This window comes from Vulpes vulpes, chromosome 1 (genome assembly GCF_048418805.1).
Source record: "Vulpes vulpes isolate BD-2025 chromosome 1, VulVul3, whole genome shotgun sequence".
NCBI lineage: Eukaryota > Metazoa > Chordata > Mammalia > Carnivora > Canidae > Vulpes > Vulpes vulpes.
The window spans coordinates 57,383,361-57,402,823 of NC_132780.1; positions in this window are offsets into that span (position 1 = coordinate 57,383,361).

Here is a 19,463-nt window from a genome sequence, read left to right on the forward strand (position 1 = left end):
TATTTAACAAGGTTTGGAAAGTCACTCACTGTCCTTTGAATGGTCTTTTCTGAGCTAAAGAGATGCTGATTTAAAAAACATCTATCGAACATCTCTGATCTGCTGAGTATTGTGTTAGGTTTAGAAAAGGTGAGCAAAACTGGTTCCTTTCCCTCAAAAAACTTATAGTTTAGGTGGGGAAACACTTTAAAATTAAAATTAAAAAGCATTTTAAGAAGAAAATGAGACAAGCTTAAGAACAGCTTCTTAAGGGAGTAGAGGTGGAGAGAAAAGATTCATGCCAAAGATCTTTCTGAAGTAGATGAGACTCTCAGTATCTGAAAGTAGGGACTATTTGGTGCTTGTTTCTGTATCCTCAGCATGAAGCACATACCTGGGACGTTGAGATGCTCGGTAACAATGGGAAATCCTAGCTTTACTGTGAGAGAGACAGTCTTGCAAATTATAAGCCTTTGAGCAAAAAGTTTCTTTTTTTTTTTAAGTTTATGGTTTAAACTCTAGGAATTAATATTTAACTTTGGTAGATGTGTGTGTGTCTGTGTGTGTAAAAGGGAGAGAGAGAAGGGGAGAAAGCCACTTAGCCAACATCCAGTAAGCAACTAGAAGTTGAGAGGTTTATGTATAATCTCCACAGACATGGAAATCTGAAAGAGGTCAGGACTTGACTTGCCCCCATGCTGACCTGTCCTACAGAAGCTCAAAGACATTATTCTGGAATGAGTAAATTCAAGCGTGAGGGAACCAGGGAGGAAACTTGCTTCCAAAGAAAGGTTAAGGGTTTACCAAAAAGGGATGACAAGCTGGAGAAAGTACATAGTCTATGAGGACTTTTTTTTTTTTTTTAAGATTTTTATTTATTTATTCATGAGAGACACACACACACACACAGAGAAGCTGAGACAGAGGCAGAGAGAGAAGCAGGCTCCATGCAGGGAGTCTCATGTGGGACTTGATCCCGGGACTCCAGGGCCACGCCCTGGGCTGAAGGCAGGCACTAAACTGCTGAGCCATCCAGGGATCCCAGTCTATGAGGACTTAGTGAGCCCAAGGCCAGCGGAATAAGGCAACCGTTGAGAGTATTCAGCCCCAGGGAGGATACAAGACACCTTGCAAAGGATTTCATTTCTAGTGAGGTTTCCCTTTAAACCATGGATACATACAGATTTAATCTGGTCCCTCCTAAACTGAAATGCCCTTTAATAATCTCACTTTCAGCTCTTTATCCCCTTGTTTGCTTATTGTAGGATACTTATTACCAGTTGTCACTATTTTATTTTTAATATTTTATTTGTTTAACTGTCTCCCACCTAGACTGTAAGTTCTAAGAAAGAATGTCTTTTTACCATCATATTTCTAGACTCTAATTTAGGAGGCACTTGATGAATATTTGTTGATAGTGGTGAATGAACTGCTGCTCTCCTGTTTTCTTCCATTTTTTCAGTAATTGATCTTTGCATTCCTCAAACCTTTTTTGAGGGTGTATCCCCCATGTGGACTGAGGCCCTGGATGGGTGCAGGAATACAAAGATGAATATACATGGTTCCAGGATTAAACGAGGCCTTCAGAAGACAAATGGAAGCAGATGAATAATAGTGTAGTGCACAGAAGAGGAGGTCTACCTCTGTCAAAATGAGCCAAGGTTTTACAAAAAAAAAGAAGAAGAAAGAAAGAAAGAAAGAAAGAAAGAAAGAAAGAAAGAAAGAAAGAAAGAAAGAAAAATATTGGAACTGGACCTTAAAGGCAACTTAAGTATCTGCAAGATGGGCACAGAGGGGGGATCACACAGGCACGACCCAGTGAGTTGTGTTTGGAGTCTGATGGTGAGGACATAAAATGAGCATGGAAGCTTGGTAGGAAGTGAGGCTGGATGGATCGGCAGGGGCTGGGATATGAAGAATTTGCCTACCATAATAAAGACCTTGGGGTGTAATCCCAGTGAAGGAAGTATCTTTGAAGCAGTTAAAGCATAAGGGAAGATATGATTAGTTCATCCAGTTAGAAGGTCATTACAATAGCCCAGACAGGAAACCGTGAGGCCTGAACTAAGGCGATGGATAGGCATGAATCAATTTCACATATATTTAGGAATAAACATCCACATTGTTTTGTAACTATATCTGGCAGGGTTCAGTTGTAGAAAACAAATTCACTTTGGCTGGTTTAAGCAGAAAGGAGATTTTGGGCGGGGGGGGTCTGTATTTTAAACAGGGTATAAATGGTTTGTAGTATGTTTAGAAGGACTAAAGAATCAGATTCCAGCCTGAACTTCCTGGAATAATTCTCATTGTCACAACAGAACTAGGCTGCCAAGGAAGTTGTTTCTCTTGCTCTGAGTATAAAAATCACACGATGATTCTGGAGGTTGCTAGAACAATCATGTTATCTGTTTTAATGGGCACCAGCAAAATGTATGCCTAGTGCCCTTCTTCTCTTCCTTCTAAACTCAATTTTTAATCAAGCTTCACACAATGCATGTGAATCACCATCAGATCTAGCTTCAAGGGCTTCTGGGGAATGTCATTGTTTAGGTTTCAAGCTTCTTTAGTACAGGAAGAAACAGTAAAAGGAGATTGGAATAGATATTGAGCAAGCAAAGGTCCACAATTATATCCACCACAGTGGACAATAAAATGCAGGGGGAAGAGTACAGTTTAAAAATGATTCTCTCACTCAATTTAGCTGACTAAGAGACCAGTAACCGAGCCAGGAATTAGGGGAAGGAGAAGAGCAGCTTTGGCATTCAGTTTTGGACATGCTGGGTTTAAGATACCTTGAGGCCATGCAGATGGAGATTCTCAGAAGGCAGTTGGATAGACTGGAAAGCTAAAAACTTGGAGGTCATTTTTTCATAAGCAGTAGATATAATTAGGGACTAAGATCATGCAACTAGATCATCATAGTAAAAAGAAAAGAGGGTCAATGATGGTACTTAAGTAAAACAGGAGAGATTTAAGCAGGTTAACTAGCTGAGAGGATAGATCCAGCAGAGGGAAATAGCGATGATGCAGAGCAGATAGGACTCCATGAAGCAAATTTCTAGAAGAGATAGTGGGATAGACAAAAATACGAAGACATCCTGTCCTAACTCCTGGAACTTATGAACGTGTTGCCTTACATGAAGAAGGGACTTTGCAAATGTGCTTTGAGATCTTAAGAGTAAGATGATCTTGGATTATCTGGATTGGCACATTGTAATCCCAAGCGTCCTTATAAAACAGAGGCAGGAGGCTCAAAATGAATAATGGGAGACACGACCATGGAAACGGGAGGTTGCACTGAGGCAAGGAAGGAGCCAGGAACCAAGGGGTGCGGAGGTCTCTAGACATTGAAATAGGCAAGGAAATGGATTCTCCCCCACAGCCTCCCCAAGGAAACAACAACCTTGCTGAAACCTGACTTGAGCCTAGTGAACTTGATTTCAAACCTTTTCCTAAGAAATGAGGAGGATACATTTGTATTGTTTTAGAGCCCTGGATTTTGGTAATTTGTGACAGCAAAAATAGAAAATGGATATAGGCAGTATATCCTGTAGGTTCCTGTAGGTTGAACCTGTAGGTTCAAATATTCCTGTAGGTTCCTAAAGGCCAAATGCCATCATTGAGCTTCTGCCCCCCACCCTGCTCCTCCCATCTCACAACCCTGACCCTTCTCTGACACATGTTTTTCAGGGTCAACCAGAAGTTTGTTCTTCACGACTTCCTTGATACTTCTGACCCGAAACAGTGTGTCTCATATAGGAATATCGAACACAACTTAGTTATGTCTACATCACAGACTGCCATTTGCTACTGGTCATTGGTTCTCTGTCAGTCTTATTTTCCATAACGGCAGTGGCAAGACATCATTCTCTTCAAGTCTTCTATCCTATTACCCGCCCCCTCCTTTTTTTTCACTCTTTGATTTTGAGAGAAAATAAAAGGTATCAGTTGGAAAAATCCCTCATATTTCTCCCTTCCCCCTCAATCTTCCTTCATGCCTTCTCTTCAGGGAGGAGGAAGTGCCTCTCCAAGTGTCAAAGACACACACACTCTACTGGTGTCTGGTTCTCTTCAATTATTTCCTGAGCATCTGGATGTTCCAGCCGTAGCCCAGGCACTGAGCAGACAGTGATGAGCCACACAAACATGGTTTCTACCCTCGAGGAGGTGAGAATCTAGCAGAGAACAGGTATATGTAATTATAAACGAGATGAGTAGTAAGTGACGGGAATTCTCTCCTCCAGCCTCCTTGGAAACTGCCGTTGATTAGCCCCTTACTGCCCTCCTTCTATCTCCAAGATTTGTTTCCTGTAACATCCCTTCAGCCAGCCTTTATATTTGCTATCTCATCTTAAAAGTAAGATAAAATTTCCTTTATCCCATATTTCCCTCCAAACACAGTCCTACATTGTCCTCTAATCCACAGTAAAAGTTCTAGAAAAAGTTGTTTAGCATCACTCTTTTTTTTTTCTTACTTCCCCTTGCCACTTAGCTTCTGAAACACCTGCCTACCTCTACCACCAGCTTCCAGGAGCTTCCCCAGCCAAGAGCCATGGCTTTCACTTTGGTGAACCCTATGTATACTTGCAGTTCTTTTTTCTTCTCTTGGCAGAATTTAATGTTCCCTATCAGTCCTTGCTTCTCTGAATCTTCTTGGTTTGCTTCAGACCCTCCACAAACTCCTCACTTCTTCACCTCTTTGGCTACTTTATTTCCATATCCTTTGCAAATCCATCTTCAGCTATTAGACCTGCAAGGTTCAGTTCTCCCCTCCTTTCGCTTAATATCTCCCACGTTGGCGATTTCATCCATTCCTAAATCCTAAAGTAACATCTCCAGATGTACGTTCCATTTGAATGCTCTGGCTCAGACCTCCTCTCTGAATTTCAGACCAGTTACACCTAACAGAACGTGTGTGATTTCCTCTGGGAATATTTCTCAGAATATTTGTCCAGCTTGGAGTCCTTTATAGTGTGTTCTCACCTCACCTTGTATTTTTCTACCGACTTTGTTGTGATTTTATTATCTGTCCTGTCCCAGAATGCACTCTGTGAAGCAGGAACCCCAGAACTGTATCTGTCTCAGTCATCAACGTCCAGCAAAGTTACTGGTTGGTATTGACTATTTATTGAAAGTCTGAATCGATGAATATGATTTTGATTTAAGCTATTGTCTGATTTGAGGAATATAAAGATTTTAATTTACACTATTGTAGAAGTTCTTTTTTTGTCTCTTTTCCCCCTAAAGATTGTATTTATTTATTCATGAGAGATACAGAGAGAAAGGCAGAGACACAGGCAGAGGGAGAAGCAGGCTACTTGCAGGAAGCCTGATGTGGGACTCGATCCCAGGACCCTGGAATCATGACCTGAGCCAAAGGCCAACACTCAACCCACTGAGCCATCCAGGTGCCCTCTTTATTGTCTTAAAGGACATAGAAAGTAGTATGCCTTTCATTTTTTGCAATGTGATAGTCCTTTAATGACTGATATGTTGGGAAATACAACAAAAACAAATTCTAGACAAGTGAAGCCAGCAATAACAAAAAGATACACAAAATGCAAGCCCTGATTCTTCGTTACTAAATTCCACAGACTTGATATTACTCTGAGGGATACTATAAAGGTTTCTAAATGCTTACTCTTCATTTCTGTAATTTTTCTGGTGCCGAATGGTGACAAATAGTTCACAGACCAGCACTAGACAATGGAATTTGAATTACACTCGATTGGATGACAGTCGTACTTCTCAGGGTTTCTTTTTTTTCTTTTTCTTTTTCTTTTCTTTTCTTTTTTTTTTTTTTTTTTTTTTTGCATTTTTCCCTGATCATTTTATTTGCAAAGAACAGTAGAGAAAAATCGTCTGTGTTTTTGCAAGTTGCTGATTCTCTAATTGTCACACTCATTAGTGAATTGAGCATTTCTCATAGTTCAATCCTGAGGGTACAGATGTCCCGGATGGTGCTCTGAGGGGCATGTGAACATCAGTGAGCATGTGTACAAGCAAATACCTGCCGTGTGATATTTGCTGTGTGACTATTACACGGTCCCCAACAGAGTGACCACAGAGTCTGTGTCCACTATTGTGCAGCCTTATCTTGGCACTAATTGCTTTAAAGCCAGTCTTTCTGAAATATACTGCAACCTTTCATTGTTGTCAGTACTGTCTCCGGAATCTCTCAATAACTACAATTTTTATGACCTTCAGAACATTTTTGCACTGGTTCTACTAAAGTACAAGAACTGCAACTTCTCTCAAAATGCCAACTGTTGTTTTTTGTTTGCTTGTTTTGTTTTGTTTTCCCTAGGACCCAATATCCACGGACACTCAAAGTTCAGTGTGATGGTATCTACTGTTTTCCCACATATTTTTTAACAGTAAAACTAGGGGGGAAGTTTCAACCTCTTCCCCTCGTCAACTTTGGAGTATTTCACTGTTTAACATCGGAAGATCTAAAAAAAGCACAGCTGCACACTGGAACCTCAGTTTATCTCCGACAGAAGTTGCTGAACAGAAAGCTTGTTAGGGTTGCTAGATTTAACAAATATAAATACAGGACACCCAGTTAAATTTGAATTTCAGATAAACAACAAAAAACCTTTTAGTAGGGACTTGGGATGTGTCCCTTGCACGAGACATACTTACACTAAAAATTTATTCTATGTTTGTCTGAAATTCAGATTTAACTGAGTGTCCTGTATTTTATCTGGCGACTCTGTGTTGTGTAAATTATTTTATGTAGATGAGTCCTTTTTCCTATGTTACTGCAGTGGCGTTTTTTTGTTTTGTTTTGTTTTTGCTTTTGGACTCTTTTCTTCACTATTAGAACACACTTCTTAAAAGGCTCTTGGCAATCCCCAGCTCATTATCAATGACATCATTAGCATCACCATAGCTCTAAATTATGTTAAAACAGGATTAGAACTACTGACAAATTGTAAAGACAAGAGGCTCCCAAGGAAGTTAGGATCAAATTATGATCAAGAAAGGAAAGGAAGGAAATGCCAAACTTAGCTTGTAGATAATGCTCAGCATAGTGAATGCTCTGTAATGGAGTCAGACACAGAATACCCCTGGGAGGCTGATGGGCACTCAGCCTTGCATTTCACAGATGGAGAAACTTGAACACAAAGGGAATTAGTGACTTCTTGAGGGGGGCAGGAAGCAGCTGTGTAAAGGAATGGGGGTAGAGAAGAGAAAGAAAAGTTCCTGAAACCCAGTCTTACCTGGCAAAAGGCAGACATCACCAAAAGGTGGATAGTTGATTCAAATAATTTTCTTTGTAGACAACTGGCAAAGCTTTGTCTCTACAATCTCACCCTGCATAGGCACAAATCATGGAACCGACACATCCTAAAATTTGGAAGGGACGTGAGAGACAATTTACCCCAATTCCTTCCTCATCATATGGAAGCCAAGAGGTTGAGTTGACTTTACCAAGCTGTATAGCTTCTAGGAGTCCACCTGGCTCTAGGCTTAAGGACTTCTCCATCTCAGTGTTTTTATTCAGCTGCTTTTAAATTTATAATTGACCCATAAGCTATAGAAGAAAGCCAGGTGAGTTTTCTCAACCAATGAAAGTGACTTCAATGAATTGGAGAATAAAAGGGCCTAAGAATGTTCTCTTTTCAGTAACTTTAGGAGCTGCCATTTAAGAATAGAGTCCGCTCTTCTGGTTAAATGATAAATTAAAAGAGCTATAATCATGACACATACAATAGAAAACAAACACATGTCAAAGATTTTCACCTAGACTGCTAGGAAAGCTTTAAATTCTGCTAATCTTCATATTGCTTTGCTCTCTCCATAAAATTCCATTTATTTGCTTGACTTTTGCTGAGATTTTATTGATAATTGTCCTATTTAGGAAGCCTGTAATGTGCTTATGAAAATTAAAAAAATGCATCCTCCAAAGATAACACATGAGTTTAAGTGCCGCTTTATAAACTCATTGATTTTAATACATTTTTGTATATCTATTCATTACAATTATCATTCTTCTTTTATATTCAAATGTTTCCATCTTCAGCCAGTAGGATTTCGTTCAAGTTGGCTCTTGAGGCCCTTTGATACAAGTTCAGTAGTCTTAGAAAGCTTTCATGCTTTTTGGGATGACATGTTCTGGTTTTATCTGGTACTGCCTGCCCCACACCTGGAATCAAACATTTCCTCAAGCCCTAGATTCTTTAAGAGGAAAATAGTACGTAGATCACAGTCTATGTGCCAAGGGCGCACATATTCAGAATACTATCAATGATATTGGAGAACCAATTATTGTAATAACTGGGAAAGGATGAGAAAGAATAAAACAGTTATATTGCTTTCCATAAACAGTTATACTGCTTACTTCTGAGTAACCAAATAAATCTATAAAGATTTACAGATTTTCAATGAATAAATGCAGAAAGAATGGTAGAACTAGAATTCTATCATTTTGCAAGTCTTAATGAAATAGTGGACTTAGACAATTATAATCTATGGCTGCTAAAATTATTAAGTAGAAAGTTAGTGAACAGTTTGTAATAGATGGATTAGGCTAATAATATCAATTATCGATCAGTTGATTGATTATAATGATGTTGCAAAAAGAGAGGCAACCAAAAAGGTATGTACTTTCCGATGTGATTTAGTAGGAAGTACAGAGTGCCAGCTATAGGATGTTCTTGCCAAAAACCCAAAACCAAAACCAAAAAGTGAAACCTAATCAAACCTCTAGCTCTAACTACCACTTTGCTATTACACTAGAGACAAATGAATATGTCAAAAACACAGCAGAGGCACAATTCTACAACTTGGTTTCCTTAATAAAAACTTTAAAGAACTAGAAAAGGAGAGTGAAGGAACTTATAGACTAAGAGAAACTTATAAGACATATCAATCAAATGAGTGTGTGGACCTTTTTTGATTCCTGATTTGAACTAAGCAGCTATACAAAATATTATAAGATAATTGGGGAAGTGTGAATACTTTAGATGATACTAAAGAATTATGGATTTGTTTATATTTTTAAAAGAAAACAGTAGATATGGAACAAAGTTGAACATGTGCTAATAACTGTTGGTGGTGGAGGATGGGTTCAAGGATGTCATTCTCTACATGTTGTAATCTTCCAATTTAGTATGTGCTTGAAATTTTCCATAGTGAAATATTAAGAAAATATAAAATGCATAAACTCTTTCATTTAGCAATTGTACTTCTAGGAATTTATCCTAGAGATATATTTGCCTTGTGCTAAACAGCATGACTCTGTGAATATTCATTGTAGCAGTGTCATGATATAAAAAAAACTAGAGTGTCTAAATGTCCATCATTACAGAACTCCCTATATAAATTACTGTATCTCCATACATTGGAGTGCTGTGCAGTCATTTAAAAAAAGAGTGAGGCAGCTTTAGATATAAAATTTGGGATGACCTCCAAGACATGATATTAGGTGAAAAAAAACAAGGAAAAAAACCCATTTATGTACTTATGTACCATTGACTCTGGATGTAAATAAGGGAGCACATAGTTCCAGGTAACACTGCAGGACATTTTGTTGTGTGGAAAGCTGGTGTGAGACCTAAGCTAATACAAAGGCAGAACAGAAATAATTTCTGTATTTGCAACTCCAAATAGCCTAATGGATGCATCACTTAAAAGGCTGGACCTGGGCGCCTGGGTGGCTCAGTCCGTTAAGTGTCTGACTCTTGATTTTGGCTCAATCCCCAGAGTTGGGCTCCCTGCTCAGCTCAGCGGGACATCTGTTTCTCCCTCTGCCCCTCCCCATCCCATGCTCCTGCAATTTCTTTCTCTCTCTGTCTCTGTCTCTGTCTCTCTTTCTGTCAAATAAACAATTAAAATCTTTAAAATGCTGGTCCTGAATCACCAGGAGATGATCATAGGAAGGGATCGAGGCTGGGACATGGCAGACAGACATAGATCATCTCTTCCAAAAAGTGACAAGTCAAGAGAGATCTTAAAATTATATAGTTGATAGCAGAACACACAGAACTGCATTTTTGAAAACTCCTCCAAAAAGTTGCTAACAAACCCCTGAAACAAATCCACTATATTCAGACAAGATATCTAAGATTTCTCTTTGATTTTCTGCTCTAAAATATTCTTATTCACTCAAATGTCCAGGAGTGCATTCTGATATCTGTAACGCATAGGGTGTTGGTAAAGCACTGTAAACTTTTTTTCTGAAACATGAAAATAAGTAAAACTTTTCCTGTCTGATTTTTTTATCTAAACACTACCCCAACCTGGCTGTATGTTCGTGATTTACAAAGCACAAAGAATTCTGGACCAAGTTTCAGGTGAAACTTCTTTTTTCCCCATGATTTCAAGTTGAGCAAAAATCAATGTTCCAACTCCATGAAAAGTAAAAGTTATTAAGGTCAACTGACAGGAATTCAGATATAAGATTTTCCATCTCTGTAATAAGCACCAAGCTGCATAGAAAAAGCTCTGTTATTTAGATCATTCCATCTGGTAGCTATGATTCTCCACAGACAAAAGGGCTTTGCTTTGTTTGTGTTCATAAGTGAAATGTTAAAGTAATAAATTAGAAGAGATAACTCATCCAGAGCTTAGAAAGTTTAGGGCAAAAGGATCTCAATATCAAATTATCAAAGCAAGCTTTAAGGTGCTCCTTTTAGGTGGTTAAAACACAGTCATTATTTATGGAGTTTGTAGACTTTTCCTTTAGTCTATTAGGAAGTAAAATATTGGGGCACCTGGGTGGCTCAGTTGGTAGTGCTTCCAATTTTTATCTCAGAGTCTTGAGTTCAAGTGACACGTTGGGTGCGGAGCCTTTTTTTTTTTTTTTTAAAGGCCAAATCTCTTATTTGGTTTATGGGTTCCTACCTGTTCTCAAGACTAGTAAGAGATCTTAAATAACAATTTTTCCAAGAGGTCTCCTGGGCTTTTAAAGACTCTGAATTGAAATTGTTCTTTCCTTAGCCATGTTCGCAGTCACAAAGGACCCAGTTCCATGCTGGTCTGCTGAAAAGAGAGGTAAACACATTTGCCTCTACTAGTAGAAGGTGAGAAATCTGAAGGAGAAGACTGCCTCACAGATGAAAGGCTCAGCTTCCTAACCCAGCTGAGAGTCATTCCTGCTCCAAAAGAGTGAGTTGTTCTGAGAAATAGGTGGTTGCCGAGGTCACATAACCAACATATGCGAGTGATGTATATCCATGTACGTGGGCAGCTATCTACAGAAGTGAAGTAGTACAGGCAGGAGCAAATTTCTTTTAAGTCCATGGTTCTTAAAATTTACAGTCCATGAGAAACGTCTGAGAGCCTTGTTAAAAATGCTGACCTCTGGGTTAGCACCTCCAGAGTCTAAGGTCTAGGATGGGGCTCCAAACACCACACTTTTAATAACTTCTCAGGTGATTCTGATACTAATGAGCTGGGTCTCTCTCTTTAAGAAAAACTACTTTAGACCAGGTAGTTCTGGCCCCAGCTGAATTCTGGAATAGAAAATGCTGTGCCACTTGGCATTATCCTGTCTTGAATTCCAACGCTCTTGGCATCCCCTTTCTCTGAGTTTACTATCCTAAGAATAGAGACAGACAAACCTGGGTTTATGGCCTGGTTCAACTTGCACTAGCTGTGGGATCTAGCATAAACTACCTAACATTCAACTGTCCATTTATTCACTCAACAAATATGAATGAAGGTCTTGGGCATAAAATTTTGAACAGACCCTTATACAGTTTGCCATCGGTGGAGAAGCCAAACAAACATATAAACAAACAAATTTCAGAGATTCCTGAGAAAAACTTAAAAGAAAAATAAAACAGGATCATGAGATGAAGAATGACCCAGGGAGCAGGGAGGGGCAGGCTGCTTTACTAGATGGACAAGTGAGGCCTCTTGGGTGGGATTGAGTAGAGACCCACGTGAGGTGAAGAAGCCAGCCGTGCAAAGATGTGGGGGAAGGGTGGAAGGGCAACAGGACAGCAAACCCCAGAATAAGCGTCTTCAGCCAAAGGCCAGGAAGACGGGAGAAGGGCAGGCAAAGGGGAGGGTGGAAAGAGAAAAATCAGGTCAGAGAGAAGGATGAACCAGATTACTCAGGGCCTTGGATCCAGAGTAAAGTGCTTGATTTTCTTTTTAATTGGACTGGAGAGCCATTTAAACATTTTAACCAAGACACAGTCTCCTGCTGTGAAGTGGTTGGGGTAACAACTTCACAGGGGTGAATTTAGAGAGCTTAGTTCTTAGTAAGGGTTCGGTAAATCGCAGCTGTTGCCATTTCCTTCCTGAATAAGAAAAGTGCTCCCAGGCAGCCCTGGTGGCCCAGCGGCTTAGCGCCCAGAGCGTGACCCTGGAGTCCCAGGATCGAGTCCCACATGGGGCTTCCTGCATGGAGCCTGCTTCTCCCTCTGCCTGTGTCTCTGCCTCTCTCTCTCTCTCTCTCTCTCTCTCTCTCTGTGCCTCTCATGAATAAATAAATAAAATATTTGAAAAAGAAAAGTGCTCCCACTTCATCGTTCTTTACTCATCAGCACCATATTCCCCCCACAGGGCATCTCTCGGGCCCTGTATGTCAGGGTCAACTGGTGAGTCTGCAAAAGCCACCTCTGCTGCTGTGTGCAGTGTGGGAAGCTTCTAGAGGACGCCTACATGGTAAAGACGGCTTCCCACAGGCCTGAGGACGACCCTATTCTATCAGAGTAGAAGGAACCACAAGGACCATTAGTTTTCAATTAAAAAAAAAAAATCCAAAAAAACAAAACAAAAAAATAACATCTAAAAGTCTAATAGCGACTCCAAAGATGAAAATCTGAGTTGAGTAAGCATTTTGGGTAGGGTGACAGCTCATACGCTCCTGCTGGCTCTGAAGAGATCTAATTAACCCCACATATGGGTCAGGCAACAGCAGCATGGTTTCCCTAATCTTCTACCTTGAACCAAATTAATAATGTCATGGTTTTATCTTCTATGAAAACACATGACTGTTTCTAATATTATCTCATGTTGTTATTTTAAATAAGAATTAAATATGATTGGTCTAGAATAATAATTTGTGGTTCAAGCAGTCTATCCTTGGCCAACAAATATTTTTTGAGGGGCCATCACCAGTCAGGCATTAAATTTATTTAGTACAGTGGTTTTAAACTTAAAAAAAAAATTTTTTTTTTTGAAGGCAGAGCAACTTTCTTCAAACAAAATCCATCAAGGCAGTGCAGCATGGACCAACATGAAGCCCCTTTGGTGAAAGCAATGATGGGTCCCAGGCCTGAGATGGGCCTCTCAGATTGGCCATTATTTTCCAGTGGGATCCCTGAAATATTTGGAGAACTTTGAGCACATTTGCAAACGAGTGCCCTGGGTGAGAAGATTCAATAGTCTTCAATACCAATAAAAAAATACGTTAAAAAAAAAATACTTGGGGATAATGACCTCAATGTTAATTCCTCCTTCTTTTGCCTATAAAAGATATTTTGGGATTGTGAATTACATTTCAAATGCTTTATAGTTTTAATACTTAATGTGCCTTGTTAGTCAAAGTTCCTACAATGTCCTGTTCACACAGCTGTCCAGAACCTTCTGTCTGCAAGAACCCCCATTCACTTTCAACCACTCATCACTGCTGCATCCCCCTGATAGCATCTAGAACATAAAGGACCAAAAATCCCACCAGCTGCAAGGTGCAAGACCCCTTCCCAAAGGTGCATGAGAGGTAGTCACCCAGCCCCTATGGCATCCCCAAAGCTGGAGCATTTGAGGCTGGACAGACTTGAGCACATTAAAGATAAATTGAGGCATATTACACATTTTAAGAATATATTTAAGCCCAAATCATCTGGAATCAGGTGGTACCAAACTGGAAGTATTTAGAAACACTCCACTGACAGGAGCGAGGGGAGAGACTTGAATGGAGTAGAGGAGAAAACGAAGCAAGGAAATGCTTAAGCGTTCACCTTGTTTGAAAAGGTCGAGGTGGCCATTTGGGAGCGGTTGTCCTTATGTTTCCAATTCTTAACTTCAGGTGTTTGTGGGCTTAGGTTTTGGTTTGCTTACATAGGCTGCTGAAGCATTTGACCCGCTTCAGTCTAAAGGCCTCGCTGTTTAATTAATTTAACAAGTAGGAGCCGAGAGAAGTGGGGAGTGCTATATTTGAAAAAGTCCTTGTTCTCACTTGCAATAGTAGGACCTGGTGCAAGTGACTTAACTTCCCACGTTAGCTGTTTCCTATCCCATTAAAGAGGATTGATAAACAGTACCTTCCTTACCCAAGAATGGTAGGTAGTTTGTACTCAAGAAATGCCCATTGTTTCCACTTTTGACTCTTTGCATTCCTGTAGCACCGCCCTGCCCTTCCTGGAAGGAGCCCACGGGGATGGGGAGTGAGTCCACAGGGGTGGGGTTGAGACAGGGAGGCCTGTGCCACTAGTTGTCAACCACAGGTACCCACTGTTTTCCCAGTGGGTCCCAGCACGCAGCTGCCGTTGAACAAAGAAAATACAAATCCATTTAAAGTTCTGTATGACTTTCAAGGTAGCCTCTTTTTAGAAAGAAAAAAAATAATTTATTTAAAAACTAAAATTCAAAAAAAAATAAAAAAATAAAAAAATAAAAACTAAAATTCATCTCCCCTCATATAAAAGGCCACACAACCAGTTGGCAGTAAGAAGTCCTTCAAGTTCTGAGAAATGGGAACAGCTTGGGGATTGACTAAGCTGGAGCAAAAGTGCGAAGGCAATGCCCTGGCCCTCTCTTGAAGTCCTCACGGCCCTCGGTGGCCATGTCTTGCCATCCCTCAGGGTCGGTTATTGGATGATGGACACCATCGCTTGGCTTTGCTCCACCTGCCTGTGGGGTTTCCTGGCTGCGCACCCCTCCCTTGGCTTGTCCTGGCACCCCCAGGATGTCGCCTGGGCACAATCAGGAGCGTGCAGGTGGGCCCAGGCTCTGTGGTGGCCCTGCCCACCCCCCCAGGAGGCAGCCGGGGGCTGCAGATTGCTAATGAGCTTTCTGGAGGCGCCTCCATTTGTTTTTACAGGCCGCCCTTGTAGACTTGACGCTTGTTTTCCTTGCCTCCGAGGCGCTCGGAAGTTTTTCCTCTCTGGGCCTGGCTGTCTCCTTTTCTATTGAGACTGTGTGGGAGCTAAATTTAAACTTGATTAACAACATTTAGTCCAAGGAGGGTCAGGGTTCTATTTTCATGTTAAACGCTGTTCTTTCTGGTTCGGTTTTGTTTTGTTTTAAGACACAATAGGCCCTCACAATGAGAGCCCTCCTCATTTTGTGGCTCTGGTGTGAGAAACCAAAAGTCGCCCTTTGATTCTGATCCGAGATGGAGAAGGGAACTAATGCTCCTTTTGTGAGAATATAGTCTACTGTTGACAGATACAACCGACAAACCTCACAAGTAGTAGCAGCAATAACATTTTGGTTCTTCTGAGTGACTTCTCCTTAACATCTGGGACCCAGGCTGAAGTAGCTCCTCAGGGAGACCCCCTGCCTCTAGATATATGTCAGGTCCACTGCCAGGCATCTCCTTCTGCACCCGGGAATGTTTTCTTTCTAGCATTTTCTAAGGCGTGATTAAACCATTATTCATCATCTGCTTTCTGTACTAGACTGTAAACTCCATGAGAGGAGGCTTAGCTCCTCTGGTTACCTCCCAGGGGCCCAGATTATAAACCTGGACCATGGCCACATTGCTTATGATAGTCGCACTCTGACCTTCCATCTCTGTGGCAACCGGTTCGGGCAGACACCATATAATCTCTTGGTCCAAAAGGTCAGCAGAATGGTCAGGGTTAGGTCAACGACCGTCAGTTTCTCTAGTTGGGTCCCCACTTCCAACTCAGAACCAACCGAAGAAAGTAAAATCTGCTCCCCAAACCTATCACACAGGATGCCCCCTCCTAGTTGGGACACCTCTAGCTTCCCCACGCCAACAGCCTTTCATCAGAGCCCACCTGAAGCCTTCCCCCTTTTCTCACCAGAGATAGTTTCCCTCTCCCCCACATGCCTTAGAGCCTCTCGCGTTAAATGTTAAATGCTAGAGCAAACTCCTTTGTTTGTTCTCACTGGATTGTCTTTGTTTATTTTTATACCTTATCACCCCTCGTATTCCAGGTAGTGTCTAGCACATAGCAGGCACTCAGGAAAGATTAATTGAATGGATGAAGGAAGGAAGGAAGGAATGAGTGAATGAATATACATCAATTCATCCTAGATTAAAGTTAGATCTTCCGGAACAGGAAATTCAGAAACCAAGAGGACTTGGGTTTTCATCTTAGGCTTAGGTTTTCACCTGACATGTGTCTAGGTATCATTTTTTTATAAGCTGTAAACCAGCAAGTTTGAACTAGATGATTCATTCCCTGTTTCATATATTTCTGGATCCCCATGTCTCAAAGATCCCCTCATAAAACTTCTGTCTACACCCAGGAGCTCAGGAAACGCCCTGAAATCTCCCCACATTATGCTTAAGGACGAAATGTACTCTGATTTCTATGATAATCCACTTCTGCTGAATAATGGAAGGAAAGAATAGCTTTAAAAAAAATGAGTTTGGGACATCTGGTTGGCTCAGTGGTTAGGTGCGTCTGCCTTCAGCTCAGGGCGTGATCCCGGGATCCCGGGATCGAGTCCCACATCGGGCTCCCTGCATGGAGCCTACTTCTCCCTCTGCCTACGTCTTCTGCCTCTCTCTCTCTCTCTCTCTCTCTGTCTCATGAATAATTTTTTTAAAAATCTTAAAAAAATAAAATAATAAAATAAAAATATATAAAAAATGAGTTTATTCCTCCTGAAATTATGCCTTGGTGAGTCAGGATGTGTGTGTGCGAGGAAATAAAAAGATGATTTTCATTGTATTTTATTTGTTTGCTAAAGATCTTGGTAAAGGATCATGCTTTCATGCTGGATGGACTGCTGTTAGACTTTTCACCTCTGCTTTCCTTTGACTTCCTCGGCTGGGCTAGGATGTGCCCTTCTCCATTCCAACAAAGCAAACCTGTCCATCTTGACAACCTGGCTCACGTTCTGTATTCTCTATGAACTCTTCTCCAATTTTTCCTGATTATCCTCTTTCTAAACTCCTGTAAAATATCACTTAAAGTTCACTTACAGTCTTCCCAACTGGATTATAAATGGCTTGGGAGGGGGATTACATCTCATGATCCTTCTACATTTGACCCAATGCCTTGAGGAAGTGTAAAAGAAAAGTATAAGCATCATTGGGTGCTCATTGACAAATCTGGCTCAGATATCTAAAATCGTAGCAAATACAGATTGGAAAGCAAGTTCCAAAGTTTCAAGTTAACTTTCTCGTTCTTGTAAGTGGATAAATCTAAAAAAAGAAGAAAGAAAGAAAAAAAGAAAGAAAGAAAGAAAGAAAGAAAGAAAGAAAGAAAGAAAGAAAGAAGAAAGATGAAAGAAAGAAAGAAAGAAAGAAAGAAAGAAAGAAGAAAGAAAGAAAGAAAGAAAGAAAGAAAGAAAGAAAGAAAGAAAGAAAACATATAACTATGTCTTTCCCTGGCTGTACTTTCTAATGCTTCACAAGTATTTTTCCTAGAGTACTCATCACTTTCTCTTTGTCTCTTTACATATCTTCCTCTCTGACCTCCAGAAGCTATGTTTTATTCATCTTATATCCCTTGCACATATAAAGAGTCTATTTTGGGATAAAGGGTATCTCTATTTTGTCTGTCTTTTCTTTTCTTCTTCTTTGATTTTCCTTTGGGGAGCCATTCCTCCCAGACTCTTGGTCCCAGTGGTAGGATGACCTCATAGCACTGCTCTGAGGAGCCAGGAGATTCAACTGACCAATCAGAGGAATCCCTCCATCTGGCCACCTGTTGGTTTAAGAAACTGTATAACCCAAGCAAGTCTACTAAGAGTCAATCCTGGAACTTCAGTTGGCATTTTTGGGAATGAGAAGCATTTTTCTTTGGAGTTTGATACTGGTAGGATGTAGACTTGGCATTTCTGGGGATATCCATACGGAGAGAACCTATTTAAAAATGAAACCAGAGCACATGGGTGGGTCAGTGGTTGAGTGTCTGCCTTTGCCTCAGGTTGTGATCCCTGGGTCTTAGGATCAAGTCCCACATCGGGCTCCCTTCTCAGTGGTGAGCCTGCTTCTTCTCCTGCCTGTGTCTCTGCCTCTCTCTGTCTGTGCCTCTCATGAATTAAATAAACAATCTTTCAAAGAAAAAAAAAAGAAAATGAAACTAATTTGGAGGATAATAGAACTGAAAGATACAAAGAGGTCAAGTCCTTACTTGGTGTTGTAGTATTTGTATCCAACCAACCTTCAGGATAGTCTATCCTGGACTTTTAGAACCATGAACTCATAAATTCATATTTTTACTTCAAGTTTGAACAAAAAAAGGATTATTTCATTTTTTTTAAAGATTTTTAAGTAGCCTCTATACCCAACATCGGGCTTGGACTCACAATTCTGAGATCAAGAATTGCATGCTCTACTGACTGAGCCAGCTAGGAGCCCCTAAAAGAAAAGAGCATTCTTAAGCTAAAGGAGTAGATATGGGTAGGGCACCAAGACCATCAGAACAATAATAATGGCTGCTGAGTTTTTAATTAGCGTCTCTCCTAGGTCTGGTTTTCAATCCATATGGTCTTCTTGTGTGGTTTGCCCATCCTCATAGCTACAATAGCCCCATGGCAGTGACTCCAGTGTCCATATTAATAGGTCAGAGCTTCTCCAGGCCCATATACTCAGCTGCCTACTGGCCCCTTCAAAGGCATCGCAAACTCAATATTGTTAAAACCACTTGTTTCCTACTCCCTCAAACCTGTACCTCCTCTTGTTTTCCCATCTCAGAGCATTCAGAAATCCAAGTCAGTCTTCCTAACTGTCTCCTCATGAGTAGATGTCATTTTTTCTTCTTTTTCACCTTAGCCCAGTCCTGATAGCATACATGCCACTTAATAGATGCTCCAAACATTTTTTTTCTGAATAAAACTATTAACAAAAAAAAAATAGTGAATAAACGATTACGATAAGACCTCTCTGTCTTAGTGATATCAAGAGCAGTACTGATGGAAGGAAAAGAACTAGAGGACCTCTCAGAATTCATCCATGTGCTTAAAAGATCTAATGCCAAAAAATGCTCTTTAAAAACCTCATTTCCTTTGTTTATCAAGAGAGTCACAGGTTGATTTGTGGCTTTCATGGTGTCTTGCAGGTAAAGAGTGTTTTTGTTTGTTTATTTTTTCCTTTCTGGTCCAATTAACAAAGTAAGTTAGATGCCTAATTAGTGCTGATTCAATACAGTTGGTCATAGACATCTAGTCTATGGACTACTTTCTTAGTCCTAAGATTTGTAATTGTCTGAAGTATCAGTAATGCAACTTTGATCACAAGTTGTTCTGGGGAAACATTTCTTTCATAAATAAACTAGGAGGAGAAGCAGGAAACCAGTGGAAGGAGACAGGGTAAGAATAGCTAAAGAGGCTGCGGGGGAGTCCTTATTAGCAAACAACTCACAACTGCACATCAA